This window comes from Accipiter gentilis, chromosome 5 (genome assembly GCF_929443795.1).
Source record: "Accipiter gentilis chromosome 5, bAccGen1.1, whole genome shotgun sequence".
Classification (NCBI taxonomy): domain Eukaryota; kingdom Metazoa; phylum Chordata; class Aves; order Accipitriformes; family Accipitridae; genus Astur; species Astur gentilis.
Genome location: NC_064884.1, coordinates 12,096,068 through 12,109,653, shown reverse-complemented (window position 1 = coordinate 12,109,653; position 13,586 = coordinate 12,096,068).

Sequence of the window (13,586 nt, the reverse complement as noted above, 5' to 3'; positions counted from 1 at the left end):
AATACAGGTTCTTCTTTACTCCTTCCCCACCAAAGCCCTCTTCTGTTTCAGAAACAGCATCCGATTGTCTCTTGCGCCATCCTCCACATATCTTCTTTCCCATAGCATATTTTAAGCATATTTTATCCTCTCTTGGCTATTTTAAAAATTCCCTCCCTGTGTGTCCTCTTCACTGGCAGGTCCTTTCACATTGTGGGAAAATATCAGAGGTGGAAGGCTGGTGTACGGAGTCCTGTACAACAAGTCACAGAAACTGCTGAAGGAGAAGGTGAATCAAATCAGTTTGCAGAGGCAAAAGCCATGCGGCTAGCATTAGACATTGCTGAAAGAATGCTCTATCTCTATATTGACTCACGGATGGCGGCAAATGCCCTGTGCGGGTGGTTACAGCAATGAAAGCAGAGCAACTGGCAGCGCAGAGGTAAACCTATCTGGGCTGCTGCACTATGGTAAGATATTGCATCCAGCTAGAGAATCTGTACGTCATGTAGATGCTCACGTACCCAAGAGTGGGGCCATTGAAGAACATCAAAACAATGAGCAGGTGGGTCAGAATGCCAAGCTCAGGTGGACCTGGACTGGCAACGTAAAAGTGAACTATTTATGGCTCAGTGGGCCCATGGCACCTCAGATCATCAGGGAAAAGATGCAACATCTAGATGGTCTCGTGATCAAGGAGTGAACCTGAGCACGGATACTATTGCACAAGTTATCCATGAATGTGAAACGTTGCAATTAAGCAAGCTGAGTAGTTAAAGCCCCTGTGGTATGGAGGGTGATGGCTGAAATATCCATATGGGGATGCCTGGCAGATTGACTATATCACACTCCCACAAACTCACCAAGGCAAGCACCATGTGCTTACAATGGTGAAAACAACCATCAGCTGGCTGGAAACATATCCTGTACCCCATGCCACCACCTGGAACACTACCCCGGGCCTTGAAAAGCAAGGCTTGTGGTGACACAGCACCCCAGAAAGAATGGTCGGACAACAGGACTCATTTCCAAAACAACCTCATAGACACCTGGGCCAAAGAGCATGGCATTGAGTGGGTATCTCACATCCCCTATCATGCACCAGCCTCCAGGAAAATCAAATGGTACAACGGACTGTTAAAGACTACATTGAGAGCAACGGGGGATGCAACTTTCAAACATTGGGATACGCATTTAGCAAAAGCCACCTGGTTAGTCAACACCAGAGGATCTGCCAATTGGGGTGGTCCTGCCCAATCAGAATTTTTACATATTGTAGAAGAGGATAAAGTTCCATTAAAAATATGTTAGGCAAGACAGTCTGGGTTAGTCCTGCCTCAGGCAAAGGCAAACGCATTCGTGGGACTGCTTTTGTTCAAGGACCTGGGTGCACTTGGTGGGTGATGCGAAAAGATAGGGAAGTCCAATGTGGGCCTCAAGGGGATTTGATTTTAGGTGAGAATACCCAGAACTAAATTGTATGATGTTAGTTGCTATATAATCCTGCCACTCTATGTCATTGTTACTGTACTTGTCATATGTTATAGCCATGGTATTACAGTAATAATGACTTAAATCAAGCAAGAATGAACTTTGATAAAACTGAGCAAAGCGCAGTAGTGACAGAACCAGAACTGCCTTCAGCATGCAACAACCCAACATTGCACACCAACCTCTTGCTGCGCCCAATGTCACCCGCTTACCATACCACACTAAAGCCTGAACCTGACTCTGCTGACTGAGAGGACTTTGCACCATCCCTCCTGCCCAGAAAGACTGGTATGACAGATGGACCCCAAAGTCAGGGACTAAATGAACTCAATGAACATTTTATAAACATGGCCCATAAACTAAGGGAATGATATCTCTGTGTGAACACACATATATAAATATACATATATAGCCCACAGGACAGAAAAGGTGATGAAGATTGGTTAGGATGTAATGGAAAGTATGGGACGTGAGTATGATGTAAACAGTACAGAATAAGGGTTGAATACTGTCTTGGTTTCAGCTGGGATAGAGTTAGCTGTCTTCTTCATAGCTGGTACAGCAGTATGTTTTGAGTTCAGCATGAGAAGAATGTTGATAACACACTGATGTTTTCAGTTGTTGCTCAGTAGAGTTTAGACCAAGTCAAGGATTTTTCAGCTTCTCATGCCCAGCCAGCGAGAAGGCTGGAAGGGTACAAGAAGTTGGGAGGGTACACAATCAGGACAGCTGACCCAAACTGGCTAAAGGGGTATTCCATACCATGTGACATCACTCCCAGTATGTCAACTGGGGGGATTTGGCCTGGGAGGGAATCGCCACTCAGGAACAAACCAGGCATCGATCGGCAGGTGGTGAGCAATTGCATTGGGCATCACTTGTTTTGTATATTCCAATCCTTTTATTAGTATTGTCACTATCATTATTAGTTTCTTCCTTTCTGTTCTACTAAACTTTCTTATCTCAACCCACAAGTTTTACCTTTTTTTCCCCCCAATTCTCTCCCCCATCCCACTGAGGTGGGGGGGAGAAGTGAGTGAGCAGCTGTGTGGTGCTCCAGCCACAACACTGTGCTTGGAGCCCTCAGGAATGAGTGAATTGCTCATTATCCAAGGTTGGAGAGCCTGGATATCTTTCCAGGCCCATACATCCTTGTTCATCCAAGCATATGAATTTTAAGGTTTACCAGCATATTCTTCATTCTTGACTGTTTTGTGGTCCAGCCTGGGCTCTGGTAGGAAGTTTGTGGCACAGGATTTTTTTTTCCTCTGAAAACTTTTTAAGATATCTTCATCTCGGTATCTTACCCAGGACCTATTCAGCAGTATATAAACTAGCTGCTCTGATGCAGGATGCACAGATAAGACATTAGACCTAGCTACCATGGTGATTGATGTTCTAAAAATATCCAAGTCAGCTGTACTGACAGATGGGTTAAATATATGGCTCCACTATACCTGGATTGCAATCTGTTAGGATGAGGATGCAGATAAGGACCAGTGAGTGTAATTCAGTTTGGGAAGTTTAAAAAAAGTGCACAAAAAAGTATGCATAAAACCAACATTATGAAACTGTTGGTCTCGTACATTAAGGCGGCATCTTTTTTATTTCGCATCTTTCTGGTATGGCAACTATATCTGGTACAGTTATGCACACGAGGAGATGACAAATATGTAGATTGCAGCAGTAAAGAGAAGAAGGGATCCAGTTCTTAACAAACGTAACATGACAGAAAGCATTTGTTGCTATTGCTGAAATTTGTGTATCCAAGCATTCTGTGAAGTCTAATGTGATCTTGGGCTGCCTGCTGCCTTGGAAACTAGTGGTCAGATACTCTCAGCAGCGGGCATAACCAGCTAGAACATTTTGATTAGATGAAATTTCATGGAACAAATATTTCACACACTGGTTTCGGTGAATTTCTCTCAAGGACTGAAAGAGAGCGAGCACTCCTTGAAAAAAAAAAAAACCAAACCAAAAAAAACCCCAAAATCAAACCAAACCAAAAAAACCCAAACCACATAACCTGGTGGTTTGCACACCAGGATGCTGGAGCTCTAGATTCAAATCCCTGTTGGACCAAGCAATCTGGAATCAAATCAATTGCACTTGAAGCCAACAACAGGCTAGCCAGGCTGCTAACAAAGAACAAAGTCAAAAGATTTAACTTTCATATATTGGAAAAAAAAAGTTTACTTTTCAACATTGTATGGCTCTCTTCATTGAAGCCCTGAAGCCTTCATATTGCAAATAAAATTTGCCCATTTGCCCAAAAGCAAAGCACTTGGGTTACAAAAGCTACCTGTACAGAGCGTTTCAGACAAAGGCTGATTTACAAAGGATCTAAAACTACTGAAACATCAAGTAATGAGGATTTCACTTCCTAATAATCTTGCTTTGGAGAAGCAGAAATTCATTTTCCTTAGATAGAATTTTAAGGTTACGAGGCTGAACAAAGAGTATCGTTATTGTAGGCATAATAGAATCAAATTAACAAGAAGAAAATGTATTCATATCATTTGGTGTATTTTCACATGTCCTACCTCTGCAGTACAAGAGCTGGAGTTCAGAAAGCAAGCCTGGTGGATGGGACGGCTGCAAAATACTGCCAAATACTGCTTTTCATCCAACCAGCAAGGCCAGACCTTGAAATAAGTACATACATTGGGTGTGGACTTTCTACACATGTCTACAAACCTAAACGGCCATTTACAAAATGTGAAAGGCAATTCAGCTTTCGGCATACACTGTGATTACAGAGAACGGCACATTTTCAAAATGCCCCTTTCAACCCATAGAGCTGCCACTGCAGCTCCCTCATCCTGGCACCGTGAAGCACCACAGCCAGGATCCCGGCAATGGGTCAAACTGAAATTGCGATGGCAAGATCTTGCAAATTGCCTGTGACTCCCCATTAAATTAATAATCTTTATTAAAAATGTCTTTTCAATCACTCCCATTGCTTCACATCCAGATACGAACATTCCTGAGATTTTTCAAGGTCAGCTGGGCATATGGCTGTCCCTTTCTCGTCTTTCAAAAACACCGAAATGACTTCTATTTTTGTCTTTGGACTTAGAGCAAAGCTGCCCTTTGAAAGCACTAGATGGGTCACACTTCCCAACAACAGTCATTAGCAGGTATGCCTAGGATTTTGATTTCAGCTTATTTGTATGGAAATAATCCTTTTGTTGTCATTTTACTCCTTATAGATAATTTCAACATCAGGCTTGTAAACCCAAGTGATTCTAGAAAACAAATAAATACAGATGCATTTCTGCAAAAAAATGCTATGTGCAACAAGAAATGCTATTATTACCCTGTGTTCTCTGAGGGCTACAGTCAGTGCAGGGGAGGCTTCCTACCTACTCCTTCTTTTGTAGCAATTGTGTTTTTACAATTTCAAATTTAATACTTTTTCTAATATATTATACGTTACCTCCCATGTATTTAAACTGTACTTAAAAGCATGCTAAGAACTGGTAATTCTTTAATGGTTGTTCACTTACAAGCGATTGTGGGTCATTACACAATCATTTAAAGGGCATTAATGAGAACCATTTAATGGTTTTAGTAGAATATCATTGTAAGGGACAGGGGAAAAGTTACTGGCTGTAAATTTTTATGACCATTTCTTACAAAACGTATTACTTTAAAGATTTATGTATGTAACAATGAGTACAATAAAAGCCATGCTAAAAATAATTTGAAATCAAAGTAATGCATATAGATAAGGTCCTACTTGCTGCAGTTTTGCATGCAGTCAGTAAGATTTTCTTTCTTTTCTTCCAGATACCTTATGACTTGCAGTGCAGCTTCAGATCTCCTTTATGAAAAGTCATAGCAGAAAAAAATTTGCTCAGGTCTACATTTTAACAAAGCATAAATTGTCCTTTATGTTCTATATTTTATTTTTCCCCTCATTGTTTTGCATACAAAGTCAGTATTTTCTCAGTTTTCCCTCGGATACAACACAAGACAGCTTTTAACCGGAATGTGAGGAGAAATACTTTTATAAAGCATCTTGAACTGTACATTTGGTTGGCTTTTTATAAATGGAAAATAAAGGAGAACTCTGCATGCCAAAATTAAAAGGTTGACTATTTCCCCACAGGGAAATTCTTTATTACTATACTAGACCAGAGCATACCTTCAAAACTACAGAAACTTATTTTGAAAACTATTCATATGGAGGCATTAACCTTATTAAAGTGCTTTAATAACAAAACAGTCATCATATTATGCCTGGTTTTGTCCATTTGTGATTCACATGGAATACATAATGAGGAAGACAATGCCCTTTTTTCCCCAGTATTCTTGCATAAGTAGGAGAATATTTCTAATTAAAAGGCAGAGTTAGTACAGCACATGAATTGAACTGAACCATATCTCTAGAAATGCTGATATTTTTACTGTTTGCATTAAGTAAGGATTGTATTTCTCTCTGAATCTGGCCCAGTACCCATTACCAATAAGATTAAGATTTAAGATAACTTGGTCAAAAGATGGTGAATTATAACTTTTAATTAAAATGTAGAAAATAGTTTCTTTAAAATAAACATGGTAATACTTTCAAGATCATTAATTTTTTATGTAACGAACAACAAAAACAACCTGAATATTTTAAACTGTGACATTGTAGAGCCAAGGAAAGGGCTTTTTTTCAAAACATCTCAATGCAACAAAAGCAAGCAATGCAGTTAATCTGCAGCTTTTTGTCTTTGGAAACACTGCTATTCTTTCATGATGAGTTTTAGCCTTACACTACCTCTCCAAAATTCAGTTTAAATTCTAATTGAGATGACATAGATATCAGGCTGAGTAACAGGGGGTGGGTGGGGGAGAATGGACATACGACAGTTATTCTTACTATGTTTTCTCCACTATTTTACTGTTTTGTTTCTATTTTGAAATGACTGAAGAAATTCAGGAGCTAGACTGATCTGATTTGGTTCTGTGTTTGAAACTGTAAACAAAGAAATGTTACTAATGATTAATACTATGCTACATGGTGGCCATCTCATGTTTACCACAGATAAACCTTCTATTGACTTCTCAGTAATTCTTATTGCTGTGCATCCTTTATTTTAGTTGCCAGAATTCTGCTTAATACAAGACCAGAACATAACTGATTTTATTTAAATATTGTAAATTGAGGGAAACATAGGGCCTAAGGAAGTTGGGAACTTCAGTCATACGACAGTTGAGAGAAGTCCAGTCAAACCTCCCATGCAATGCAGCAAGCTAAGATTTCACCGTATGTGGCAGAAGAAGCATCTATACATCCCAGCCTCTAACTGCCGTGTTGTTCTGTTCCTTGAACTCTTGTGAACAAAAATCATCACCCGTACCTGACTGCGGCATGGCTATAATAGAGGAACTAATGGGACTAGGATGAGATCAAATCCACTTCTACCTGCAACCTGAACTGGGATTTAAAACCTGAATTTCTGAAAACAAAAGGGCGATACACTAAAAATCAATGGGCCACTTCATTCCTGGTTTTGTGATCCCACTCATTATTTGCATTTTTCAACTCTCTTCCATTTTATTTTTTCACTGGATATTAATCACTGCTAACTATATTTTCCCATACCAATTCTTCACCTCATCAGAAAACAGCACCTGCATTCAGAGCACAAAATTAAGAGATTCATAAAAATCAAGGAATGAAATGGCACATTGGTTTACTGTGTCAGTCTTTCACCTCTAGGAATATAGGACTGTGAAAGAGGAAGGAAGAAAGAAAGGAGGTAAAGAGAACAAGAAGCAGAAATTTAAATAAAGAGAATAATAGGGACACAGGAAGAGAGGATGGGAGAAAAGGATGGAGATGTATGAATGTAACTGAAAGAGGAAAAGAAAAAGCAAAAGTTGGGGGATTGAAAGATTAAGAATTACATAAAATTATTTTCTTTATACATCTCCACATTTGCATGTGCCACAGCACACACTAAAATGAAGAGAAAGGTGAAGGCAAAGCACTGAAATTGCTCATTTTTTCCTATAGCCCCACTTAAAAAAAAAGGAAATTAAATGCCATGAATATATTCAAACAATAAAGATTTGATTTACAGTAAGAAAAGCAAATAAATTTTGATTAACGATTGGAGGTTGCAGAGGTCTCCGAACACTACATGATTTTTATTTGTCATGTGTGTTGCAGTATCTAGAGTCACTGACGCTGATTCAGAACAGAGATTATGCTTAGTTTTTTTAAGATACTTTGCTTCTGTTGAGCTTCCACCGTCTCCTTATCCAAACAACGACAATCTGGACTGCACAGGCACCTTTGTAATTCCAATACTGCAAGTTCAACAATGGCAAAACAATATGGTATGTTGTAATTATTGACTATACACACGAGTGACTCTTCTTCAGAGCTTTTTGAATTTAATAATGTTTACTGATGATCCTTTGGCTACTCATATAAATACGTCTGCAACTCACCTTGAGGTGGGTAGCATCCTAAAAATGTTATATCACAGTATGCAATGAAAAGGAAAAGCTGTTTATGCATAAAATATACCTTAAATTAAAAATGTCTTGGTCCAGTTGGAAAACTCCTACTGTTCATATATACACATGGACACACGCATGGCTTTAATCTATTACCTTGTCCATAAAATTATTTCAAATAGCCATTACATTCAAGAAAGCTGTCTAAAGTTCTGAGTTTCCTCTGCTGGCTTTGCAGAAACAGTTAACTGAGAATGGATGGAAAATGAAAAAAGTATGGAATTCAGAGATAGTTAATTTACTATATATTTTCAAGGTATCAACATTTAAAAACACCTGCAAATGACAGAAAAATCAAAAATAACAGTTAAAGTAACTGACAATACCCACTGCACCAAAACTGAGGAGTAATTGCACAGAACCTGGGAAAGCTAGAGGGCCATTTAAAGCAGTGTAGATCCATTTAGCTCCCCTGAACTGATCCCTGATATCATAAATGCAGATATGGCCAGTGTCTCGGAAAATTGATTTGGGATAAACGGTGACTTAAAGATTCTCACTGTAGAACTGTAGGTGCACAACCGAACCCAACCGTCCAAACGAGTGTGGCCAAGACTTGACGTGGAAAAGCAAGAGAGTGTTGGATGAGGACAGCATTTCCCGAGAGGCACTCTTTGTGGGTGCCACTGCCTGAAAAGTACAGTCCAGCTACAAACCAGACATACCAGTCCTCATGCTGTAGGGAAAGCCTTTGACTTTTTCCTCCCATTTCATAAGTTGGAGACAGCATCTTTCAGTATTAATTGAAAAGACATTTAAATTTAGCGCTGTGTGGCTCATACAGCTTACCACAGGACAGCAAGGTTAGTAGCCCTGCTCTGCCAGGTTAGGAAAGGGTGCAATTCTGCGTGATCACAACTTCGTTTCTCTATTTGATTTCACATGTGCAAATATTCTGCCAAGAAATATATTTTTCTGCTGAAAACACAGAACTTGAGCTGTTAATATCTGATCTACAGGGTAACTGAAAGACAGAAGGGGCATTTACTGCACCCAAGAAGATTCAGAGATACTACATCAGGGCATTCTGCTGATCAATAAAAACTATTTTAAGATACAACAGCAATGAAAGACAGTTAGAAACGGCTTATTAAACATGATTATATTACAGACCGCAAAATTTCCATGGTGGGGAACTCATTATATAAATGGATAGAGAGCCTACCACACACTGGAGTCCAGACTCTCTCCGGCTTCTAGCTGTTACCAGAATACAGAAATAGCTGTTACAGCACTCCAGGGCACTAGGCACTCTCATCATTCTGGCATGCTAACTTCTTTTGAAAAAAGGTCATATAGTGACTTCTCCAAGAAGCTGACAAGCTAAGAAATTAGAAAGGTGAGGGACTTCCGAGTGGTAGCGTATTCCAATAATCCATTTGATACACATGCAGCAATCAGTGTGAATATTGTGATCAAACCAGGACTTCAGAAGTATCTGCATGAAAATCTAGAATGACATGTAGGAAAGATTTTGCTCTTCTTTCCAGTGTTATCTGTGGACACTGCTGGTATACCTCTCTGAAGTTTTGGTATAACATATCTATACAAAAAAAGTCCATTTTGACCTGTGTTCATCTATATGTGTATACTTTTGTCACACCAGTATGTCAGCTTTCTCTACGCATTCTTCTGTCTACCATGCATCTGGGCATGTGCACAGTAGGAAAATACCAAAATATGTTTTATAGTAAAACTTTGGGGTTTGTGATTGGGACAAGTGAGTAGCTTTTCTGTGAATCACTGTGAGACACAGCCCTGTAAGCTTCACATGAAGGTGCAATCATGGTAGAACTGATGCACTAAATGATTTTTTATCAATCTAGGAGCAGATTTTTAGCTAACTATGATGCAAGCAGTGCACTCTATGAAACAAGTTGGGAAGCAGAAACTCCCCAGCTTCAGTTCTTGCCCAAATGCAACTGACTCCCTGAATGATTTACCTCTTTGCTTTAGATTCCCCGTGTGTAATCGGAGAATAACAACACTTACCTACTCCACAGCAAGACTCTTGTAAGAGCTAATTAATGTTTGTTGCACAACACTTCGAATTTGTAAAATGTCATTTAAGTGATAAGTATTATTGCCGTTACCCTCAGTGTTGTCCTGGGTACCACAGACACATAAAGCTGGCTGCTATAAGAGCTACTTAATACATTAAGAACAACGCACAAAGTAGTGAGGAAAAGCATAAAATCCTTCTCATTTTCTTAGGAACACCAAGTGTTTAAAAAAAAAAAAAGTGGTTGACAAACATCTGCTTGCCTTACAAAGTTCTTTGTTAAGGTCTGTATTTTCTGCCACACTCACTCTGACTGGGTAGCGCCTTGTCCCCAAAGTAGCTGCTCCAACTGGTTGTCAATGGGACCCATTGTGTACCAGCAGTGGAACCCACCACACCAGGAGCCAGCTGAAACTGAGATGTTGCATATGTGCAGTTTAGTAAGTCTATTTTTTCCTAGCTTCACTTCCTGTGAAACCTCATTTCCCTTTTTAATTTCATTTTCCCTTTCTAGACAGCAAAGGTAAGGTTATCAGCCAACGATGTAATAAGCTAGTTAGAAATGTGCTGGAAAGTGTAACAGATGATAATAACTATAGTTATAAAATTTCAACATGACTCATATTTCAGAATCTATTTATATAACTCCTGCAGATAAACTACAAACTATTATTTAAGTATTCATACTGGTTGGAAAAAACATAATTTAATTATGTCCAAAAGGTAAGGATATGATTCTGTATGTGAGAAGAGAGATCCTGAAGGTTTATTACCTTCCGAAAGGCAGGGATTCCTAAAAAACCCGTCAGTGATAACCCTGGGACAGATGCATATCCAGTTTGGACCTTGTACCTTACCAACTCAGTATGCTCTGAAAAAAAAACCAAACCAGCAGCACCAAGGACTGTGGTTCTCTCATGATTTTTTTCCTCATTAACATAAGGTTCTGGGGAATCAACTTCAATCAGGAAGCTATTTACACCCAGATCAATGGCAAATGAAACTACCCAACACAGACTGTGTTCTACACAATATTTTAGCGTCTCAAACCTATTAACTGCTGTGAGATTTATACCATGAAGATCATGTACCATGCTATAATTTACATTTAAAAGTTGGCTTCCAGCTACTTACCCTTGGCCTGTTCTTCCATCACATCCAAATTACTAATGTCTATAACCTGTGCTTTCCTATGCTAAAGGAAATGAAAGAAGGGTGGGAGGGAGGAAATAATGGCAACAACAAACAAAATCAACACTAAGTGACAAGATTTCTGAACTGTTGTAATGTGTCTGAAAAAATCTGGCTTAACGCATCTATGATATTGTGCGTTAAAAACAAAAGACCGTCAATGTATTTTTCATATTTTTGACTTCTCAAGTAAGTGCCTCAGCAAGGGATCACTATGGTAGCTCACAGTATGCAAACTACAGAGGGCTCCAATAAGATCTTTTCTCTTAAAACCCAGTGATACTGCAAAGCACAGATAAAAGTGTAAATAAATATAGATAGATAGATATCAGGATATAAATCACAGAGATTTAAGTTAAAACTTAAGAAAATAGCCCTTGTAAATATAAAGTGAAGGATATCTTCACTTTAGACACTGTAAACTGAAGGGCAAAGCAACATTCCTTAACGCAGGTTTAAAATACTCCAATTTAGATCACAGAAGAGGAGAACTATATGCACAAGAAGCACCACTGTATATTTTTTCTTTAATCTAATGATGGTCATAGCTTTTAAATTGATAGCCAGGAAGGTATTTGTCCCCAGAGCAAACAAGAGCCGACTATAACACAGGTAACAGCAATGCAGGCCATGGTGCCAGTCTTCAAACAAGCATCAGCCTAAGCAAAATGGATTGCCAAGTCCCAAAAGTACAGTTCAGTTTGCACTATCACTCATTCAACTGCTGACTCTGCTAACATTGCTGGGAAAAAGGGAGGGGGGCAGTAAGTAACATGAAGTATTAGAAAGCCTACTACAAAACCCCCTTGAAGCAGATACGTTTCTGTTGTGAAACCAGGTTGTGACCAAAAGCACATCTCATGCAAGACACAAGGGGCATGTGAACATTCAATTGACTTGAAATAGAAGGTATTGCACCACACAAGTGCGTACAGGTCATTAAGCATCCAATGCAGAGAACTGACATCAGTGGGATATATGTAAACTAGACTGCTACCCCATGCGTTGAATTCAAGTCCCCTGCCAATATATGGATTTTTCTTTCCAAGTAATAGACTACACAATGGGACTGAAGGATCTAGAAAGACGAAGAGCATCACAGAATGTAAATTACTGAGCCAAAATACCTAAGGTGGGCACAAAAGGTGTTTCTGCTGCACATTCTCTCTCTCCTTCAGAAGGGGATAATAACAAGCTGGAGCAGAAAAAGAGTTGATGTGTACAAGCCGACAGGAGCTTAAAAAAACCCTGAAGACCAAAGAATGAGCAGGAGCAAGAATAGGAACAGTAGAAAGGGATAAGGGTTGTGTTAAACATACAGCACCCTTGAGAGAAAGTATACCTCATCCCACTCTAGTAGTAAGTGCGCCAAACCCCATCCTTTATTTACTACATATACACATATCTTTGACCTATATTTTCAGAGCCATTAAGAATCCAGAATAAGGACAAACAAAAATAAAAAAAGGGGGGGGGGGGGGCGGCGGTGGTGGTGGTGTTTTTTCCCCCACTTCTCTTTTGTGTTAAATAGCACAGCCTCAAGCCATTCCTTGCAGTTGCAAACAAGTTCAAATGAGACCTTCAAAGACTAGAGGCTGAACTCTCCAGGGTGGACATTCTTGTCATCATTAGGCTAAGCAGAAATACAAAATTGCTGTAAACAACAAACTTATAAAAGAGAATGTTAAATATCATGCCACCAAGTCAACAGGAAACTGAAGCTATCTTACACACAAGTCATGGTCATGATGCACACTGTGTTCACATCGAAATGCAAGCTGGTTTCCTTCTGTCTGTTCTTCTCTGCTTATTACTTTGTGTGACGATGAAAGGCAGTAGGGGAAGAAGATAAGCAAGAAAACAGGCAGTCATGGTAAGAACAATACTTTCAACTGCCTTTTGCCCTCCTAGCAGCATCAGGAAGACTAAGAAAAAACCAAACAAAACCAAACACAAAATCATATGCTGCAATTTTATTAAGTAAAAAAGGAGGCGAGAACTCCAAAAGAGAGAAGAATCCAGAAACAGTACATTTTGTATTAAACAACCATTGTATTAATTTTTAAAGGTGGAGCTTTTTCTCATGATAAATAATCTGAAGAGTACAGCCATTTAGCAGGCAATAATAAGGTATGGCACGCCTGCCTGCCTACACAACCTCTCCGCTTAGTAAGTCATCTCCTAGTAGGTGAGTTGGAGCAACTAGTCACTTTTGTTCCAAATATGTGAAACTTGCTGCAGATGCCACTGTGCATCCCAGCTGATGACCAGTGAAAGAAACAGATGAATCTTCTCTTCCTTGAACTAAATGAACAACTAGATTTTTATGACCTGTGATTCCAAAACTATTGGCTATGTGACAAAAATATCTAAAAGGCAAAAGAATACTGCACAACCACTGGTT